At 41.1% G+C, this 23,389-nt stretch overlaps 1 pseudogene; it reads right to left on the bottom strand.

The window, feature by feature from the left end:
• Window positions 1-18,016: 18,016 nt before the first annotated feature.
• On the bottom strand, window positions 18,017-20,673 carry LOC101612561 (annotated as a pseudogene).
• Window positions 20,674-23,389: the final 2,716 nt, after the last annotated feature.

Raw genomic sequence — 23,389 nt, 5'->3', positions numbered from 1 at the left:
GCAATCTTCCCAGGCCAGGAGCATAGCTTTGCTGTTATTATTTACTGGGCTTATGTGTCTTCATGATCCCATAGATTGATGTCAAACTGCTTAGAAAATCACTCTATGAAAACAGCCCGTTGAATCATTATCTTAAAATCTTAATGCAATTCCGACTGGTAATTGTGCATTTTTAAGGAAAATTATGTTGTTTTTTTTTTCAGAGAAATGAAATTAAGAAGTTACGGGGACTTCCAGTCAAGATGGTGAATGCCTATCTGCACTACAAACAAGGGAAAAAAAAGGCAAGTATTCAAGGGAAATTAGGAACTTTTTGCAAGAGGGAGGGCACAGATTGGGGTAAAAGAGGGAACCACACGCCCCCGCGACCCACGACCAGCCGCATCGGTCGCGGCCCTGTGCTATGGCGCCCCAGTGGCCCCACGCACACCAAGCCCCACGTGCCCTGATGGCCCTGCACGCCACACAACCCCCACGCCCCATGCCTGCGCAACCCTGCCCCTACCCCCCTGCGCGCCCCACGCTCCCTATCCACACGCAGCAGGCGCGCCCCAAGCACCCCATGGCATCCCGCCCCCTGGGCGCCCAGGTGTGCCCCGTGCCCACACGCCCCCCACGCGCCCCGAAATCCCCACACCCCACCCCCACGCACCTTGCGCCCCTCCCAGCGCCCTGCCAGCCCCGCGCGTCCAGCACCCACTCCATGCCCCGCGCCCCCTGTGACCCCCTCCCCCACGCGAACCGCCCCTGCCCCCCACCGCCCCGCCAGTCCAGAGCACCCCGCGGCATCCCGCAGCGTCCCCCGCCCCCCGTGCCCACCCGAGGGCCCCACCCCCCCACGTGCCCCGCGCTCCTAGCCATACACCGCGTACCGCCCCCCCCCGCGCACCCCGCACCCCCACCCCCACGCGCCCCGGTGCATCCAGCGTGCCCCGAGCCCAGTGCGCCCCAGGGCACCTCCTGCCCCCCCACCCCGCACGCCCCTCGTCCCCCGCCGCACGAGGCCCTCACACCCCCGTGCATCCCGAGTGCGCACCTGCGTGCCCAGGCGTGCCCCATGCCCCCACACCCCCCCCGCGCGTCCAGCGCCCCGCATGCCTTAGCGTGCTCCGCCTCCTCTCCACACACCGCGTGACCTGCCCCGCCGTGTGTCCAGACCACCCCGCGGTGTCCCGTGTTGTCCCGCACCCCGGTGTGCCCCACAGCCCCTACCCCCTCGCGCCCCCTGAGCCCTGCCGCCTCCCGCACGCCCCACCTGATTGCCCGGTGCCCCGGTGCCCCCCGCACGCCCCCCACCACGTGCCCCAATCGCTCCATACACCCCATCCTCCCACCCACCCACACACCCTCCGCACGTCCTACGTGGCTCTGCTCTGATCAGGCACCCACCAGTCACGCCTGCCAGCCTGCTGCCCTAAAGCTGAGACCTCCTACCTCGCCCTTGTTCTCTGATCCTGTGAGTAGATCAGCCACATGGTGCTCGGTTCGCAGGCATGTGGAGGCCACCCCTGCCATGAATAGGTGGCTGCCAGATCCCCTGCTGCTGTGCTCACATCACTTGCCGCGGGTCAGCCTCTGCTGTGTCCTGATTCCGTACCCACATCATCTGCCTCTGCACTACAATTGCACGTGCAGCGGGCCCACTCCCACAGCAAGAACCACACAAGTCCACACTGAGTCACTAGCGCCAGCGCAGGTGCCATCCCCTACCTGTACATCGCCACCCATCTCCCACTCCCCTGAGGCGGGAGAGCACAGACTGATTACAGACCCCAGTGTACCCAGCCAGAGTCTGGGCACCTTCAGGGCTTGCTACCTCAGTCCCCTTTCAAGCACAAAGGCAGGCAGCTTAGGTGCATTACTGGGTGAGAATTCAGGCAACTTTGGTGCCCCTGTCAGGCTATAGAGAGGCGGCTTTGGCAAGAGTGAGCAAAAACCCAGGCTGCTTACAACTGCCCCAGGCTGCCTTGGATTCGCATTAAGCTAGATCCCAGGCTGCTCCACCCACCTACCTGCCAATACACTGATATGGTAGACCATAGTGCAAAACAAATAACACAAAAAATAAAATGGAAGAAAATCCAGGCAGATAACCCAGTCCAAAAAGGAACACAACTAACCAAAACATAGAAGAGTGTTTAGGTGTCCCGACCCGCGGGACCTCGTTATTCGTGGGGGCGAGGGAGGCCCTAACCTGAAATAAGATGGGCGAGAGAGAGGAAGACACTCAAGCAAATGCACACTTGTCAAGAGTCCAATTTTATTGAGCCACAGCGGCCTTTTTAAGGGTTAGGGTTAGGGTCTTCGGTGAGGGGGGCGCTGGAGGAGGCAGGTGGTGGAAAGTTACAGAATCTTCTTGGCCTTTGGCCTAGGACAGTTTGCAGTTATTCCAAGAATTCACGGTACAGTTCTCATGTCTCTGCAGTTGCCAGGCAGGATGTTAATTAGTTAGGTGTGGCGAGGTGAGGGGATGGAATCAGTTAGGTATGGCAGGGTGGGGGGATGAGGAAAGGTCGGAAGTTGCTCAGGGCAGAAGTTATTTCAGGGCAGAGGTTATCTCAGGGCAAAGATCTGTTCAGGGCTCATCTACTTGTCTCCAACATTTAGGATCAGAACATCCAGTGGAAGCAATGAACAATGCAACCCTGAACAAACTACTGCTAGAACTGACAGGAAAGCTACAAAGGATAGATAATAGTATGGATGCTACCATCAGTAAGCTAGAGCAATATGATAAGACACTGGAAGGAATTCAAAGAGAGCTAAGAGAGTTGAGGGAGAGTGAACAAAAAGAGTACCTTAAAAATCAGCTGGCCACACTAAATGAAAACATAAAGAAATGCAAGGATGATTTCCAAGAATCATCAAGAAAATCAGAAAATGAGACAAAAAGGGAGCTGGACAAAGCGATGGAAGTGATACATAGGAAAGTAGTAGAAAATGCAAACTTAATTGAACAAGTTCAAAACTCACTAGAGGCTCTCAAGAATAGAGTCAGCGAAGTGGAAGATAGAAATTCTGATCTGGAAGACAGGATGGAAGAAAGAGTTCGAGAGTCCAAAAATTTCAGTAAGTTCAAAAGTTCCTGTGAACAGAACATGAGAGAATTGTGGGATACACTTAAACGTCCTAATATCAGAATCATTGGAATACCAGAAGGAGAAGAATTTCAGACCAAAGGCATGGAGAACTTATTTAACACAATAATTGAAGAAAACTTCCCCCGTCTCTTAAAAGAAAGGCCCATCAAGATTCAAGAAGCAAACAGAACTCCTAACTGACTAGACCAAAGGAGAAACTCCCCAAGACATATTATCATTAAGACTCTAAACATTGACACCAAGGAAAAAATCCTAAAAGCAGCTAGGGCAAAACAGCACACCACTTTCAAAGGAAACCCCATCAGAATTACTTCAGACTTCTCAATGGAAACCCTGAAAGCTAGAAGGGCCTGGAATGAAACTCTCTAAACTTTAAGAAACTATGGCTTCCAACCCAAACTACTCTACCCGGCAAAAGTCTCCCTTATAATAGATGGTGAAAGGAAAACTTTCCATGACAAAACTAAGCTTTACAATTATATGAACACAAAACCAAACCTACAGAAAGTACTCCAGGAAATTCTCCACAGAGAAGAAACAAATAACCAAACACAAATGCCTATAAGAAGCAGATCACAGCAACCAAACCCAGAGTAGATACAAAAAAGAAAAAAAAAAAATTAAATTCCATGGAAATGCCAACAAACCTCTACCACCACAACATGACAGGGATCAAATCAAATCTCACAGTCATCACCCTAAACATTAATGGCCTTAATTCACCCATCAAGAGACACAGGCTAACAGGGTGGATCAAAAAATTAGACCCCTCAATCTGCTGCCTTCAAGAAACCCACCTTACCACTAAAGACAGAAACCTCCTCAGGGTGAAAGGGTGGAAAACAATATTCCAAGCAAACGGGACAAGAAACAAGCAGGTGTAGCTATATTAATATCAGATAAAGTTGACTTCAAACCAAAAACAATCAAAAAAGGCAAAGAAGGCTACTTCCTACTTGGAAGGGAACAATCCTTCAAGAGGATATTACAATCATAAATCTGTATGCACCAAACACAGGGGAACCACAGTTCATAAAACAAAACCTACTTGACAATAAAACAGAAATAACCACCAACACCATCATAGCTGGGGCTTTAACACACCAGTATCAGTAATAGACAGATCATCCAAACAGAAGCTCAACAGGGAAGTAAGAGAGCTCAACAAAACCATAGAGCACTTAGACCTAACCGACATCTACAGAACTTTCCATCCCAAATGCACAGACTACACTTTCTTCTCAGCATCCCATGGAACATTCTCTAAAATAGACCATATACTGGGTCACAAAGATAGCCTCCACATATTTAGGAAAATCGACATAATTCCCTGCATGATATCAGATCATAATGCTATATTCCTAGAAATAAACAACAAAAAAACCAACAAGAACACCAACGGCAACTGGAAACTGAATAGCACACTCTTAAACAATAAATGGATAGTGGATGAAATAAAAAATGAAATTGCAAAATTCCTGGAATTGAATGACAATGAGAACACATCATACCAAAATTTATGGGACACAATGAAGGCAGTCCTCAGGGGAAAATTCATAGCACTCAATGCCTTCATAAAAAAGACAGAAAGATCCCAAATCATTAGCCTAACCATCCACCTAAAGGCATTGGAAAAACAAGAAAAATCCAACCCAAAGAGCTCCAGAAGGAAAGAAATAATTAAAATCAGAGCAGAAATTAATGAATTGGAAACCAAGGAAACAATTAAGGCAACTGACAAAACAAAGAGCTGGTTCTTTGAAAAAATAAACAATATTGACAAACCTCTGGCCAATTTGATCAAGCAAAAAAAGGAGAGACTCCAAATTAACAAAATTCAAAATGAAAAAGGAGAGATCACAACAGACATCAGTGAAATTGGCAGAATCATCAGGACTTATTTCAAAAACCTCTACTCCAAAAAACTGGAAAATGTGGAGGAGATGGATAATTTCCTGGATGGATATCATCTACCAAAGCTAAACTCAGAGCAGATGAACCACCTCAATGAACCCATCACGCACATGGAGATTGAAAAAGTAATAAAAAACCTCCCAAAAAAGAAAATCCAGGACCAGATGGATTCACAGCCGAATTTTACCCAACCTTCATGGAAGAACTCAAACCAATCTTCCTAAAACTGTGCCACACAATTGAAGACCAGGGAAAGCTACCCAACTCCTTCTATGAAGCTAGTATCACCCTAATCCCAAAACCAGGCAGAGATGCAACAAGAAAAGAAAACTATCGGCCTATTTCCCTAATGAACATAGACGCAAAGATCCTCAACAAAATACTCGCAAACCGAATCCAACAACACATCAAAAGAATTATCCACCTTGCCCAAGTGGGATTTATCCCAGGAACACAAGGGTGGTTCAACATACAAAAATCTGTCAATGTAATACACCACATAAACAAGATTAAACAAAAAAATCACATGATCATTTCGATAGATGCCGAAAAGGCCTTTGATAAGATACAACATCACTTCATGATCAAAATATTGGAGAGAATCGGCATGGCCAGTTCACATCTTACCATAGTAAAGGCAATATGCAAAGCTCCAAAGGCCCAAATAATACTTAATGGAGAGAGTCTGGAGGAATTCCCATTGAGATCAGGAACAAAACAGGGATGTCCTCTCTCACCTCTGCTTTTCAATATAGTTCTGGAAGTCCTAGCCCAAGCAATAAGGCAGGAGAAGGAAATAAAAGGGATACAATTTGGAAAGGAAGAAGTTAAGTTAACTCTATTTGCTGATGCCATGATTGTATATGTAAGAGACCCGAGAGACTCCATCCCAAAATTCCTGAAGGTGATTAACTCCTATAGCAAAGTAGCAGGATACAAAATCAATGCACAAAAATCGGTAGCATTTCTGTATGCAAATGACAAAGACACAGAAAAAGAAATAAAGGACATAGTCCCATTTTCAATAGCAACAAAAACAAAATAAAATACCTTGGAATAACGTTAACCAAGGAAGTAAAAGATCTATACAATGAAAATATAAAAACTCTCAAAAAAGAAATTGAGGAGGACTTGAAAAGATGGAAAGACCTCCCATGATCCTGGATAGCCAGAATTAACATTGTGAAGATGCCAATCCTACCAAAGGCAATATATAGATTTAACACAATTCCAATTAAAATCCCCACAGTGTTCTTCATAGAGATACAAAAAAATGATCTCAAATTTCATATGGAAAGGCAGAAGACCTTGCATATCCAAACATATCCTCAGCAAAAGAAATACCTCTGGTGGCATCACCATACTCGATATAAAGGTATACTACAAAGCCATAGTAATAAAAACAGCATGGTACTGGCATAAAAACAGGAGTATAGACCAATGGAATAGACTTGAGGACCTGGATTTTGGGCCAAGCAACTATAGCTACTTGATATTCGACAAAGGTCCAAACAATATAGACTGGAAAAAAGATAGCATCTTCAACAAATGGTGCTGGACAAACTGGATAACACATGCAGGAAACTAAAACTTGATCCACACATTTCACCTTGCACAACACTCAAATCCAAATGGATCAAAGATCTCAACATAAGACCAGAAACACAAAAACTACTGGAAGAAAAGTTAGGAAGTACTTTCCATGATGTAGGAATGGAAAAAGACTTCCTGAATAAAACCCCAGTGGCACAAGTTCTTAAACAGTCACTCAACCATTGGGATCATATGAAGCTGAAGGGTTTCTTTACAGACAAGCATATAATAAGCAAAGCCAATAGAATACCCACAGAATGGGAGAAAATATTTGCAGGTTATCCAAGTGATAGAGGCCTTATCTCTAGAATTTACAAAGAACTCAAAAGTCTAAACAATAAGAAGACAAATACCCCACTCACAAAATGGGGCACAGAGTTAAACAGGCAATTCACAGAGGAAGAGATACAAATGGCAAACACAAACCTAAGAAAATGTTCATCATCCCTAATCATCAGAGAAATGCAAATTAAAAATCTATGAAATTCTACATTACCCCAATAAGGATAGCCAACATCAAAAGGTCAAATGAAAATAAATGCTGGCGAGGATGTGGAGAAGCAGGGACACTCATTCACTGTTGGTGGGAATGCAGGATGGTATAACAACTTTGGAAAGCAATATGGAGACTCCTGAAAAAGCTGACTATAGAAATACCAACAGACCAAGTTTTACCATTACTGGGCATCTACCCTAAAACCTTCAAACCAAAAGCCAGAGAGATTTGCTCAACCATGTTTGTAGCAGCTCAATTTGTAATAGCTAAAAGCTGGAATCAACCCAGATGTCCATCATTAGAAGAATGGATAACAAAGATGTGGTATATCTACACAGTGGAATTCTATACAGCAGTAAGAAGAAAACGACATAAAGAAGTTTGAGGCAAAATGGTTGAACCTGGAACAGATCATTCTCAGTGAACTTACCCAATCCCAGAAAAAAAAATCAACACATAGTCTCACTCATCTGCAACACCTAACCTGAATCTGCCCAAGATGCCCCCCACTTCCAGCTTGGGCCTACCATCCACAATGAGCTTTTGATCAGAGAAACCTACAAGTTTTCCCAAAACAATGACAGACTTCTGTCAGAGTACTTGATGACCCACCAAAGGCCAGTGGTAACACTCTATTGCTGAAGACTCCATACGCAGCTGACGCGTAAAATGGAATGACATGGCTGGAAGCCAGGAGAGAGTCAGACCCCAGACAGTCAGCATTTCTAGTGCCAGAAGGCGCCACATAGGCGACTGGGGGAAATGACCAATATATGTCCAAGCAACACATTGTTTAACCTAATTAGCAACAAATAACCAGATGTGAGGCCCACACTAGTGCAATAGTGGTACACAGCCATGGTGAGGAATCAATTGCTCTTGATTTGGCTAACTGATCCACTCACTGGTACTGGACCCATAGCTGGAGCTGGGAAACAAGTCAGAACCACACCCAAACCAAGCCCACTCTGCAATATCAAGCTACCATCAATCACAGGGTATAAGAGGGCCTAAACCTATCATATTGTCTATCAGAAAAATAAGTGTTATCTCAATTTTCTGGATACTAACTTACTCTCTGTTGGAGAATCTGCTTCTCTTTTCCAGATAGATGCAGATCCTAAGAAGAGAGCTGCCCCAACATACCTCAAAAGGGGCCCAACTGAAACTAAGGACAACTGGCAAAATAAGCAAAGGTGATGTTTTCCTGTGAACCGGATACCACCACAAAGGAGAAGGAGATCAACGCAGAGAAAAATGAACTCCTACCAAATCAGAGAGCCAGAGCCTCAGAGGCCCCCAACACCTCAGCACTGAAGCAGACCAAAAATGAACCCAACATGGCTCAGGGAAATCTTGCGGAAGAGGGGGCGGAAAGAATATCAGAGTCACATGTTGGGTCATGATTTGCAGAGACATCTCTCATACCAATAACTGGGGGCTAACTCCACAATGCATGACCTATTTTCATTAACAAGGAAGGTCTAATGCGATGGGGTACATCACAGATGAGCCTAAATAATGGTACCAAACTGCCTGTATTTACTGAAAAGAAAACTAATAAATTAAATTTAAAAAAAAAAGCAAGACGACATAAATCCACCTAGAAGTACTAATGCATCAGAAATGACATCCAGTGAGATTGAGTTAGAAGAAATGTGTGAGAAACATTTCAAAACCATGATTGTAAATATGTTCAAAGAAGTCAGAGAACAAATCAAAGGAGTAAAAGAGGAACTTAAAGAGGAAATCAAAGGAATCAAAGAAGATACAGGACACCAATTTCATGAAATAAAGAAGGCAATACAAGACATAAATAAGGAAATAGAAATAATAAAGTAAAACCAGTCAGAATTACTAGCAATGAAGAAGACAGTTAATGAAATAAAAACTCTGTAGAAAACCTCACCAGTAGAATGGATTAAGGAGAGGACAGAATATCTATGCTAGAAGACCAGGTGGCAGATTTAATACAGTCCAACAAACAGAAAGACAAACTTATAGAAAAGTATGAGTGAGAATGTCAAGATATTTGGGACACTATGAAAAGATCAAATATAAGAATTCAGGGCATAGTAGAAGGAGAAGGATTCCACTCCAAAGGCATAGTAGGCATGTTCAACAAAATCATAGAAGAAAATTTCCCCTAAATTGGGAAAGAGGTGCCAATACAGGTACAGGAAACCTTTAGAACCCCAGCCAGACAAAACCTGGAAAGAACCTCTCCTCACCATATTATAATAAAAATTCCAAACACATACACCAAAGAAAAAATATTGAAAGCAGTTAGAGAGAAAAATCAAGTTACCTACAAAACTAAACCCATCAGGATTACAGCAGATTATTTGACACAAATTTTTAAAGCGAGAAGGGCTTGGAGTGATATATTCCAAGTTCTGAAAGAAAACAACTGTCAACCAAGGTTACTTTATCCTGCAAAGTTATCCATTCAAATAGACAGAGAAATAAGGACATTCCATGACAAAAGCAGGTTAAAGGAGTATTTGAACACAAACCCAGCTCTACAGAAAATACTTGATAGAATCCTTCATGCTGAAGAAAAGGAAAAGCACACATATAAGGAACCTAGAAAAAACAAGCAATACTCAAACACTAGTTAACACAGGAAAGCACAGGAAGAACCAGAACCGCAAAAAAAAAAAAAAAGGCAAAAAAATACACAACTTTCAATAATATCTCTTAATATCAATGGCCTCAATGCCCCAACGAAAAGACATAGGTTTGCAGACTGGGTTAAAAAGCAGGATCCTACAATTTGTTGTCTCTAAGAAACTCACCTTTCTACAAAGGATAGACATTATCTTAGGGTGAAAGGTTGGAAGACAGTGTTTCAAGCAAATGGGCCTAGAAAACAAGCAGGGGTGGCTATCCTACTATCTGACAAGATAGACTTTAGTCCAACGTTAGTCAAGAAAGGTAAGGAAGGTCACTTTATATTGATTAAGGGCACACTCCAACAGGAGGACACTACAATCCTAAACATATATGCACCTAACATGGGGGCTCCCAAATTCGTCAAACAAACACTATTAGAACTAAGATCACAGATAACACCAAACACAGTGGTGGTGGGTGACTTTAACACCCCATGCTCATCAATTGACAGGTCATCCTGGGAGAAAATAAACAGAGAGGCATCTGGACTAAATGAGATCATAGAAGGAATGGACCTAACAGATATATGTAGGACATTTCATCCAAAGGCTGCAGAACATACATTCTTTTCAGCTGCACATGGAACATTCTCTAAAATAGACCATACATTAGAACACAAAGCAAATCTTAACAAATTCAGGAAACTTGAAATAATTCCCTGCATTCTATCTGACCACAATGAAATTAAACTACAAATCAGTAGCAAGAAAGGCTATAGAGCATACACAAAATCATGGAAACTAAACAATACACTACTAAATGATGAATGGGTCAATGAAGAAATCAAGAAGGAAATCAAAAAGATTTATAGAGTCAAATGATAAAAGGAACACAACATATCAAAATCTCTGCGACACAATGAAGGCAGTTCTAAGAGGTAAATTTATAGCCTTAAGTGCCTATATTAAGACATTAGAAAGGTCACAAGTAAACGATCTAATGCTTCACCTTAAAGCCTTGGAAAAAGAAGAACAAGGCAAACCACAAATCAGTAGGCGGGAAGAAATAATAAAGATTAGGGCAGAAATTAATGAAATAGAAACAAAAAAAAAAAAAAACAATCCAAAGGATTAATGAAACAAAGAGTTGGTTCTTTGAAAGGATAAACAAGATTGATAAACACTTAGAAAATCTGACCAAAAGAAAGAGAGAAGAGACACAAATTAATAAAATCAGAGATGAACAAGGTAACATCACAACAGATTCCAGAGAAATTCAAAAAATCACAGGGACATACTATAAAAGCATATACTCCACAAAGTATGAAAATCTGAAAGAAATGGAAGATTTCCTTGATTTATATGACCTACCTAAATTAAATCAAAATGAGATTAATCACTTAAATAGACCTATAACAAACATGGAGAGCCGAACAGTTATCAATAATCTCCCAACTAAGAAAAGCCCAGGCCCGGATGGATTCACTGCTGAATTTTACCCGACCTTTAAGGAAGAGCTAACACCATTGCTTCTTAAGCTTTTCTAGCTAATAGAAAAAGAAGGAATTCTACCAAACTCCTTCTATGAGGCCAGCATCACCCTGATACCAAAACCAGGAAAAGATAGAACAAAAAAAGAAAATTACAGACCAATCACTCTCATGAACATAGATGCAAACATTCTCAACAAAATATTGGCAAACAGAATAAAAGAATATATCAAAAAGATCATTCACCCTGACCAAGTAGGCTTTATCCCAGAGATGCAGGGATGGTTCAACATACGCAAATCTATAAATGTAATACATTACATAAACGGGTTGAAGGACAAAAATCACATGATCATCTCATTAGACCCAGAGAAAGCATTTGACAAAATTCAACATCCCTTCATGATAAAAGTCCTACTGAGACTGGGAATAGATTGAACATATCTCAATATAATAAAAGCTATTTATGACAAGCCTACAGCCAACATATTACTAAATGGGGAAAAACTGGTAGCTTTTCCACTAAAATCAGGAACAAGACAAGGGTGTCCACTGTCCCCACTTTTATTTAATATAGTTCTGGAAGTCTTAGCCATAGCAATAAGGCAAGAGACACACATAAAAGGGATACAAATTGGAAAGGAAGAGATCAAGTTATCATTATTTGCAGATGACATTATTGTATATATAAAGGACCCAAAAGACTCTACTAGCAATGTGTTAGAGCTGATCAAAACCTACAGCAATGTAGCAGGATACAAAATAAATACACAGAAGTCAGTAGCCTTCATATATGCTAACAACAAACACTCAGAGGATGAAATCAGAGAATCACTCCCATTCAGAATTGCATCAAAAAAAAAACAAAGTACCTTGGAATAAACCTAACCAAGGAAGTAAAGAATCTCTACAATGAGAACTTTAAAATACTCAAGCGAGAAATTGCAGAAGACACTAGAAAGTGGAAAAACATCCCCTGTTCCTGGATTGGAAGAATAAATATTGTGAAAATGGCAATCATACCAAAAGCAATAGACACATTTAATGCAATCCCTATCAAAATTCCAAAAGCATTCTTCATGGAAATAGAAAAAACAATCCAAAAATTCATTTGGAATCACAAAAAACCTCGAATATCTAAAATACTACTGAGCAACAAAAATAAGGCTGGTGGTATCACCATACCTGATTTTAACCTATACTACAGAGCCATAGTAACAAAAATAGCATGGTACTGGCACAAAACAGACATGTAGATCAGTGGAATAGAATGGAGGACCCAGATGTAAGCCCAAGTAGCTATAGCCACCTGATATTCGATAAAAATGCCCAAAATCCCCATTAGAGACAAGACAGCCTCTTCAGAAAATGGTGTTGGGAAAACTAGATATATATCTGTAGAAGGATGAAAATAGATTCTTCTCTCTCTCCATGCATAAGAATTAAGGCCAAATGGATTAAAGACCTCAACATAAGACCTGAAACTCTGAAACTGCTAAAGGAAAAAGTAGGGGAAACCCTTCAACATGTTGGTCTTGGCAAAGACTTTCTGAATACAACCCCAATTGCTCAGGCAATAAAACTACAGATTAATCAGTGGGACCTCATGAAATTACAAAGATTTTGCACCGCAAAGGACACAGTGAAAAAAGCAAAGAGGCGGGCTGGAGAGATGGCTTAGCGGTTAAGCGCTTGCCTGTGAAGCCTAAGGACCCCGGTTCGAGGCTCGGTTCCCCAGGTCCCACGTTAGCCAGATGCACAAGGGGGCGCACACGTCTGGAGTTCTTTTGCAGAGGCTGGAATCCCTGGCGCGCCCATTCTCTCTCTCTCCCTCTATCTGCCTTTCTCTCTGTCTCTGTCACTCTCAAATAAATAAATTTAAAAAATTAAAAAAAAATAGCAAAGAGGCAACCTACAGAATGGGAAAAAATCTTCGCCAGCTATATATCTGATAGAGGATTAATATCTAGGATATACAAAGAACTCAAAAAGTTAAATAATAAGGAATCAAACAAGCCAATCAAAAAATGGGCTTTGGAGCTAAATAGAGCATTCTTAAAGGAAGAAATATGAATTGCATATAAGCATCTAAAAAAATGTTCTACATCACTAGCCATCAGGGAAATGCAGATTAAAACTACATTGAGATTCCATCTCACTCCTGTCAGATTGGCCACCATCATGAAAACAAATGATCATAAATGTTGGTGGGGATGTGGAAAAACAGGAACCCTTCTACACTGCTGGTGGGAATGCAATCTGGTCCAGCCATTGTGGAAATCAGTGTGGAGGTTCCTAAAACAGCTAAAGATTGATGTTCCATATGACCCAGCTATAGCACTCCTAGGCATATATCCAAAGGACTCATCTCATTTCCTTAGAAATACGTGCTCAACCATGTTTATTGCTGCTTAATTTATAATAGCTGGGAAATGGAACCAGCCTAAATATCCCTCAACTGATAAGTGGATAATGAAGATGTGGCACATTTATACAATGGAGTTCTACTCAATGGCAAAGAAAAATGAAGTTATGAAATTTGCAGAAAAATTGACGGACCTGGAAAGGATTATACTAAGTGAGATAACCCAGGCCCAGAAAGCCAAGTGCCACATGTTCTCTCTTATATGTGGATACTAGCTACAGATGATTGGGCTTCTGCGTGAGAATGAAAATACTCAATAGCAGAGGCCAGTAAGTTAAAAAGGAGACATAAAGGGAAGAGAAAGGAAGGGACGAGAGTACTTAAATACTTAGGTTGATATTGTATATATGTAAAGACAATAACAAGAGAAAAAGAAATGTGCTCCATGCTGGGGCCTGTTGGCACAAATTTGTAATTCTAGCTACTTGGGAAGTTGATGCAGGAGGATTGAAAGTTCAAGGCCTGCCTGGGTAACTTTGAGACTCTGTCTCAAAATAGAGCAGTTATTTATAAGGGGTGAGGCTACAGCTCAGTGATATACTATGTGTCTAGGATGTATGAGACCCATGATTCAAATCCCAGTCCCAGGGGCGTTGGCAGGGCAGTCACTGACTACACTGTCAGCTCTGTGTAAAAGACCCGTTACTTGTTCATCGTATGGAGATCAGCACAGCCCAGTGTCACACTAGCTGTTCTTCCAGTGAAATAAATAACATGGTATTATTGATTTGCATGGTTATATAACCGACTAAAATCCTACATCTTTTTTATAGGTTTAAAATTCATATCTTTCATCACAAGAAATCTAAGTGAAATAAAAATGCTAAATGCCATTGAATTTTGTAATATAAATTGAGATTAATTGATTACTATACAAATTATTTCTCAGTAATGCTATTAAGTACTTGAAGTACGGGAAAGGTGGGTGTGTTTTAATAAATGCCTATTAAATTTAAATTGATATTGTATATATGTAAGTACAATGATTGTGATGGAGAGGTAATATGATGGAGAATGGAATTTCAAAGGCGAAAGGGGGGGAGGGAGGGAATTAACATGTTTTTTTTATAATCATGGAAAATGCTAATTTATATATATATATTTGCAAGTAGCAAGTGGGAGACAGAGGGAGAAAGAATTGGTGCACCAGGGTCTCCTGCCACTGTAAATTAACTACAGATGCATTTCTTCTTTGTACATCTGGTTTTACATGAATATTGAGGAATCAAACTTCAAAGATCAGGCTTTGCAAACATGTACCTTTAACCACTGAGCAATCTCTCCAGCCCCTTATTGTCCTCCTCCTCCTTGTTTGTGAATGTTTGTAGGATATGGTGTTATGTGATGTGGTAACCCATATGTTCACCTGCAGTGTGTATGTGTGTGCAGGGTCGGGGCTGGTGCTCACCTATGGTGGCTGGAGCACCTCCATCACTTTTCTGCTTGATTTTGTTTTCAGCTGGAGCCTCTTTACTTATTCTGGAGCTTGTAGGGCTTCAAATTAGGTCTCTACTCCCCTGCAGGACTGTCGTTACAGGCACATGTGGTCACACCCAGCTATTTATGTGGGCACTGGATATTTTAATTCTGGTGGTCTCAGGCCCCTTCAGACCCTCATTCTTGTGCAGTAAGCACACTTAACCATGGAGCCATCTCTCCAACCCTGTGGGAATTTTGTTGTTGTTGATGTTGTTTTGGGGCAGAATCCCACTCTAGCTCAGACTGACTTGGAAGCCATTCTGTAGCTCCAGGCTGGCCTCAGACTCATGGCACTCTTCATTCCTCAGATTATTGAATGATGGTATTAAAAGCATGTGCCACCATCCGGCTCGATGATTACATTTTCATTAGTGGTCAGTCACGGAAGTGGTAGGTGAGGCAGCAGGAGTCGTTTCTCCTATCCAAGGAGGGAACAATATACAGTACAAAGAACACTTGTCTACAAGTGGAAAGGCTAGGGTTCTCCTTTGCCATATAGCCTTCTCTGCCAGTCCAGTTTAGGTAAGTTATTTACCTTGAAGACTTGGGATTTCTCATCTATAAAAGAGAATGAAAGCAGATGTCCAGCCTGCCTCACAGGGTGTGTCCTTCTTAATGAATTAAAAATTAGAAATGAGTAAGGGATAAACATTAGTGAAAGAGGACATCAGCGTTCCACCCAAGAACTGACTATAATAAAGTTTCCATAACTCATTTTTATCTTTGTACCATACAGGTTCCTTCACTAGAGAATTGCAATCAGATTCAAACAAAACATCAAGAGAAGGGACTGCAAAAGTTGCAATGAATGCAATAAAACAACAGGATTTCTTGAATGGTAGAGAAATATCACCTGGGAGGCATTATAACTTTTGTCATAATCTGAGGGTCACGTGGGAAGTTGTAAAGGGAACCTATTGGGACACATGGATAAAGTAAAATAGAAGTACCATATGGTAAATGTATGAGAAGAGTCAGTCTGTCTCTCAATTACTGTCATTTTATGTATACAGGTGGATGGAAGATCAGTTTGAAATTAATTACTCTAGCTGTCCAAAAGATTTTAACAAAATTATATCATGATTGAAGATCATTATTATTATAATGGCACTGAGTTGAAATAATTCATTGAAAGTAAATTTTTACTGCTTTAAGTCTTATGTAAGGAACAACTTCAGAGAGAGAGAGAGAATGAAAAGAAACAGCAGCAAGCTACTTGGGAAACAAAAGTGAATGATATCTTGTCTATATATTTGAAAAAGTAACATCTTAGGAATCGAACATTATAAAGAAAAATTAAAATGTTATCATGATAAGCTATTATAGAAATGTGGCCAAGATTTCAATGGAGAACTAGGCAAGTATGTTTTTTGAGACATGTCAGAATTCCCATAGCATTTATAAAGAAATATAAGAAAGATTAGAAATCTGGCAAAAAGAAAGAGCAAAGGTAGATATCATATTCCCATCTGGAAGAATCCACATAAGAGAGGAGGAAGCATAAATTGCATGAGAAATACAATGCAGAAAAGACTGCAAAGTCTGGTCACAGCTGGGACAAAAAATTCTTATACCCGGCATATGGAGGGTTCTCCAACTTCAGTGTAAGTCAGAATCATTTTGAGGGTTTGATAAGTCACAGATCACTGGATAGAAGGGTCTTGGTTTCAGTGGATCAGGGATGGGGCCCAAAGGTTTGCTTTGCTAACATGTTTCTTCACATTTGATGTTCCTGGTCCAGGGGCCACCCTGTGAGATACTGAGATAAAAAAAATGACAGAAAACCTTACTGGGGAACTATCCGTGCCATTAGCTATGGCATCAGTGTGTGAGATATGATTTGAATCTGAATCTGGTAACAGAAAATGCAATTGAGGATTACTGAATTTAACAAAAATATTTCCAAGAGTTTTATTGATGAATTAATGTGCTGAGGGAACACACAGGATGGTACAATGGGTCTGAAGGTGAACTCAAATACTGGACAAGGGTACAGCCAATCAGGAGGGGATTAGGGATGAATCTGTGAAAAACAATATCATATTCTATAAATTTTATAAATATCATATTCTATTTCTCTTTTCAAAGCATATAAAATCATGCTCATAAGGAGTGCAGTGGTTATTCTAAGGTAGAAAACATTCTCCAGCATGGATGAAAGAATGTGCTATGGATGAATTTGGACAGGAAGGAGACTCCAGGAGGTGGGCTCGATCAGGCATTGTGAGTCCCTGGAGATACCCAAAGTCACTAAATGGCTGGATTGAGAGAAAAATTACTAGTTAAGGCTCATCCATCCCCAGGCTCCCTTTGCTCAGGCTACACACCAGTGAATGACCATCTCACCACTCGCTTGATGATGCATGGCTACTTTTATCATTGATGTGGTGTGTAATACATACATATAATATGTACATACATAAGCACTCACTATGATACACATGTATGCATATGTAGGTTATATTTTCCAATGGCCAATGTTCACAAACTAAAATGAACAAGACATGAGTATAAATCTTTCATTTGTAGGAGAAGGTATACACCTTCTATATACTTATGTATGCATACACAGAAGGATGTAACACACACAGTGACATATGTATGTATACATGCATGTACATGCACCCCTCTTATCATGTACTGCCTCAGATATATCATATGGCAATGCAGGAGTTTGTTCTGGGTGGTCTCTGTTTCCCATCAAAGGCTGACAACACTTGAGAAAGTGGCCCAAGCAAATACAGCACTGGAAAGTCCAGTGTCACAGTGTGACAGGCCATAGTAACTAGGTTTTAATTTCAGTGCCACTGATATCCTTCACCTTTCCCCTCCCTCCACTGTGGACTCTGGTCATGGCTGAGGGGTGCCAGGAGGCTCAGAGTACCCATGGAAGTCCCTTCCTATCACTCATAGGCAGGCAGACCCAACAACTGACTCTGGAATTCCTACAGGGAACGCAGGACCAGAGTGGTCTTTGCCTTCAAGCCTCTGCTCAGGTTTTCATTGGAAATCATGACAACCTGCATCGCAGCTTCCAGGGTTGTCTCCACACTACTGGGGCATGATCACAGACCAGGCATGTTTCCGGGCCAGAGGAGAAGAGCATCTCGGAGCAGGCAATAAATATGTCTGGGATTGGTGAGTTGCTCTTTACCTCAGGATCATCTCCCAGCATGATGTGATTAAACAAATCGAAGAAGTCCTTGTGCCTGCTGGCCTTCATTTCAAAGGACAGGGACCCTGAGCTTCTGGGCAGGCAGAAGGGTATGTTGTATTTTTTCAGGTGGTGGATCAGTTTTACAGGTCCTGGGGTTGGGGTGGGGGGAGAAGGAGAAGGAGAAGGAGAAGGAGAAGGAGAAGGATAGAAGAAAGACTTCAACAGGACAGGCAAGGTGTTTGAAGGATGACAAGGTCACCTGGATTTTCTGCAATGGTTTGCATCTAGAGTGTTCCAAAAGTCCTATGCTTGGCCTCTAGCTAGTGGCTCTATTACAAGTAGGGCCGAGAAGTAGTCCATCCATGTCAAAGAAGAGGTGGGTGAGGGGCTGAGGAGGGGACATGGGTGCTGGAGTGTCCATAGCAATGATGGGGTGGGGTCAGATTACTGAAGTTTTCTTGAGATCTTTAATAAATGAACATGCTTCAAATTGATTATATTCCTATCAGATTATATTCTCATAGCCTTTCTTCACCAGCCCCATTCCACTGAGGGCCTAGTGTCTTATGTAGCCCAGGCTGGCTTCAGACTCTCCATGTAGGTAAGGTTAGTCTTGGTGAGCCTTTTGGCTCCACTTTCCCAGTGCTGGGATTGCAGGTCTGTGTCACCATCCCCAACTTGGATCATTGAGTATTGTAACCAATAATGACATAATGGCTTGCTATCAGTGGAAGGTGTGAGGAACCGAAATTGGTTAAGAAACCCATTTTTGTAGGAGTAATAATAGTACTTAACATCCTTTTGGATTTAAGATTGAGCAGGAAATAAAATGAGAAGTGATACTGCAAATCTTAACCCAAGAGTAAAGCAGCATAACAAAAAGATTACTGTAGTGTATAATATAAAACATCACTGTCATGAGTGAATCATGTCAGAAACAGGTATGTTTATGTCTTCCACAAGGTCAGAAATTACTGAAGAACAATAAATTCACCAGATACATCAATTTTATTGGGTTTAATTCACCAAATACTACCGGTTTCACTTGATAGGCATGACTGTTGGTAAGCACAGATTCTTTTATGCCAATCTTATTTACCAATATTAACTCACAGACTCTCAGATCACACTTCACACCATGTGTTTGTCTGTGTGTTGGAAAATGGCTCTAAGAGGGTTAAAGAAGCTACAGGGATCAAAAGTCTCTCCTGAAGACAAGACAGAACTAGTACTGATGCAAAGACAGTCACTACAGGTGGATAGATATCAACATAACTTGATGCAAGCCTGGTCCTAGGGGTATAGAGTAGGGAGTTTATTACCTATTGGTCTCATGATGCATGCACCAGATAGTCTAATGGCAAGAGGGAAGAAGCCTCCTACCTTAGTGTTAGGTGCACCTCCTATTACATGATCCAAGTGAGGGATATTGCATCATTCATTGGTCTACTGTAACCTTGTTTACAGTCCTGTTTTTTTCTAATAAATTTTTGTTATTCTCATGTGCCCATTTCTTTTAGATTTAATTTGATCAATTCAAAGGTAGTAATATATTATCTGTGTAAATTTATTTACTATTTATTTAGCTGTCACTACTATCTTGTGGTTTGTGATGATTATTTACATTTTAAAAAACAAGATATAAAATTATTCTACCTCAACATTTGCATGTAAAATGGAGCAAAATTCTCATTTTATAAAATGGAGTCATTCAGGGAAAGGTAAAACCTAAGACTACAACCCTGTATAATACTGGAGTATCTTGAATTTCCCAGATTCCCTGCTCCAGAGTGTGTGTGCACAGGGTGAGTAGGCCAGATCTCCCTGTCCATACCCCTCTTCCCAGTTCCTTGGTCCCAGTAGGTAGCCCTGTGGCTGGCTTGGGGCTGTTTGGATCCTGTAAGCTTGCTGCAGAAGCAAGAACCTTGCTCCAGCTTCCTGATTGAATGGCCCCTGGGTGCCCAAGTACTGGATTACCTGCTCCCAAGGGCACCTACAGGAAGAGTAGGCCAGAGCTTCTGGTTGGTTCCCTACTCCCAGTTCCCTGGTTCCAGTACTCCTGCAGCTCCCTTGGGGAGGCCTGATCTCTGTGTGCGGGCTGCAGAAGCAACTCTTTTGCTCTGGTTTCCTGATTGGCTGCCCCCTGGGTACCCAAATCTCTATTCCCATAAGTCAGAGGGTGCAAGGGCCACTGTTGGAGCTGGCCTCTTGTCCCTGGCTTGCCAGTGTCCTCACTCCTGGTTCCCCAACCCCTGATCTCCATGTGCTGAAGAGTATGTGCAAGTGAAGTGAGTAGGCCAGAGCTCAGTTTCCCACCTCCCAGTTTCCAACCTCCCAGTTCCCCAGGTACCTTTCATTACCTGCAATCTTTATAATCTGTGCATCTTCTGTTAACCCCCTCATATACCAACCTGGTTCATATTTATAACAGAACAACCTATGAAGATACTATAAGGACAAGTACTTGCTTCTCCCACAATAGAATAAATGTTTCCCCAAGATGGGTAGACCAATACAAAACAAAACAAAAAACAAACAACCAACAACAACAAAAAAAAAAAACAATGCAAGTGAGAAAACAGAAACCTATATCAGGGATGCCTAGTCCCACAATGGAAGTCGCCAATGACATCATAGAAAAATCAACAGAAATTCATTCCCAAAATGAAAACACAACAACCCAATGTGACCCAGATCAAAATAATTGCTGACCTTGAAGAAAACCATCAAAAACTCAACAATCATATCAATGAAATTGAGCAGAATAGTCTCTAAGGGCACTTAGATTTGGACAGTGGACTTAACAATTGAAGAAAATGTAAGAAGCCTCAAAAGAGATGAAAATGAATTGAAGCTGAGTCAACAAATGAAATATGTCAATAAAGAATTGATTAAGCTTAATGAAGACTTGATCAAATGCAAGAATGAATTCCAAGAAGCATAAAGAAAATAATAAAGCAAACTGAAATCATACTTCAAAAAGGAGATAGACATGATGAAAAATAACACAACAGAAAACAAAAATCTCTAACTAACAGAGTTACTTATGTAGAAAATACAACCTCTAACCTGGAAGACAAGACAGAACAAATTGATTGGGAGGCCAAAAACTTTGCTAAGTTCAAAAACCAAGTGATCAGACTAGGAGGGAACTGTGGGATACCATAACAAAACCAAACATCTGCATCATGTGTATACCAGAAGGAGAGGAAATCCAGGCCAGAGATATAGAGAACATATTCAACAAAATTATTGAAGAAAAATTTCCCAGTTTTTCAAAAGAAGAGCCCATCCAGATACAAAAATCCCACAGAATACTAAACAGACAGGACCAAAGAAACTAGTCTCCAAGGCACAACATAGTTAAACCTCTTAACAATGAAAACAGAGAGAGTGCTAAAAGCAGCAAGAAAAGCAATTCCATCAGAATTACCTCAGTTTTCTCAATGGAAACCTTGGAAACCAGAAGGCCCTGGGATGGAACACTTCAAAGTCTAAAGTTCCAATGCAGTGAAATGTACTGTATCACTACTGTATCCAGCAAGAGTATCACTCATAATAGATGGTAAAAGGAAAACTTTCCATGAAAAAAGTCAAATCTATGATCATATGAACACAAAGCCAAACTTACAGAGGATACTTGAGGCAATAGTCCACACAGAAGAGTCAAACAACAAATCTCAAAAGCAACCAAGAAGAAAGTCACAATAACTAAAACTAGACCAGGCTCAAAAAAGTACCAAACACAGAAAACACAAATCTCCATGAAGCACCCCATCATGACAGGGATTAAATCATACCTCACAGTTATAATCTTAAATACTAATGGTCTTAACTTGCCCATCAAAAGAAACAAGTTAAAAGAGTGGATCAAAAAATGAACCCAGTTGGGTAAAGTGGTGCATGCCTTTAATCCCAGCACTTGGGAGGCAGAGGTAGGAGGATTACCTTGAGTTTGAGTCCACCCTTAGACTACATACTGAATTCCAGGTCAGCCTGAGCTAGAGTGAGAAACTACCTCAAAAAAAAAAAAAAAATTGAACCCTTCTATCTATTGTCTACAAGAAACCCATCTCACCACTAAAGACAGACACCTCCTCAGGGTAAAATGATGGAAAATATATTCCAAGCAAATGGAAATAAGAAACAAGCAGGTGTTGCTATATTAATATCTGATAAAATAGACTTCAATCCAAAAGGAATAAGAAGGCCACTTCTTAGTCATCAAGGGAATGATCCAACATGAGAATATCACAGTCATAAATCTATATATGCTAAACACAGGAGCTCCAAAGTTTAGAAAGCAAAACCTACTTGACATCAAAACATAAATAAACACCAACATCATCATAGTCAGAGACTTCAACGCTCCACTATTATCAATAGACAGATCATCCAAGCAAAAAGTAACAGGGAAGTAATAGAGCTCAACAACACCATAGATCAACTAGACCTAATGAATATCTACATAATTTTCCACCCCAAGGCTACAGATTACACTTCTCAGCAGCCCATAGAACTTTCTCCAAAATAGACCATATATTTGGCAATAAAATGTGACTCCATAAATTCAGGAAATTGAAGTAACACCCTGCATCATATAAGATCACAATGCTTTAAAGCTAGAAATTAACAAGAGACACATCCAGAATTCTGCTGGCTCCTGGAGTCTAAACGACACATTTATTTTTCAAGGTAGGGTCTCACTCTGGCCCAGGCTGACCTGGAATTAACTATGTAGTCTTAGGGTGGCCTTGAACTTGTGGTGATCCTCCTACCTTTCCCTCCCAAGTGCTGGGATTAAAGGCATATGCCACCACATCCGACCTAAACAACTCACTGTAAAACAATAATGGATTGTGGAAGAAATCAAAAAGAAATTATAAAATTCCTAGAATTGAGTGATAATGAAAACTTATGGACACAATAGAGGCCATCCTGAGGGGAAAATTCCTAGCACTAAATAGCCTTTATGACAAAGACAAAGAGATACCAAATTAATAACCTAACTGTCCAGGTAAAGGCACTGGAAAAACAAGAAGAATCTGTCTCTGAGAGCTCCAGATGGAAATAAATAATCAAGATCAGAGCAGAGATTAGTGAATTGGAAACTAAGAAA

This window comes from Jaculus jaculus, chromosome 1 (assembly GCF_020740685.1).
Source record: "Jaculus jaculus isolate mJacJac1 chromosome 1, mJacJac1.mat.Y.cur, whole genome shotgun sequence".
Classification (NCBI taxonomy): domain Eukaryota; kingdom Metazoa; phylum Chordata; class Mammalia; order Rodentia; family Dipodidae; genus Jaculus; species Jaculus jaculus.
Note: the sequence above shows the minus strand (reverse complement) of the source record. Positions and strands in the feature narration are given on the sequence as shown.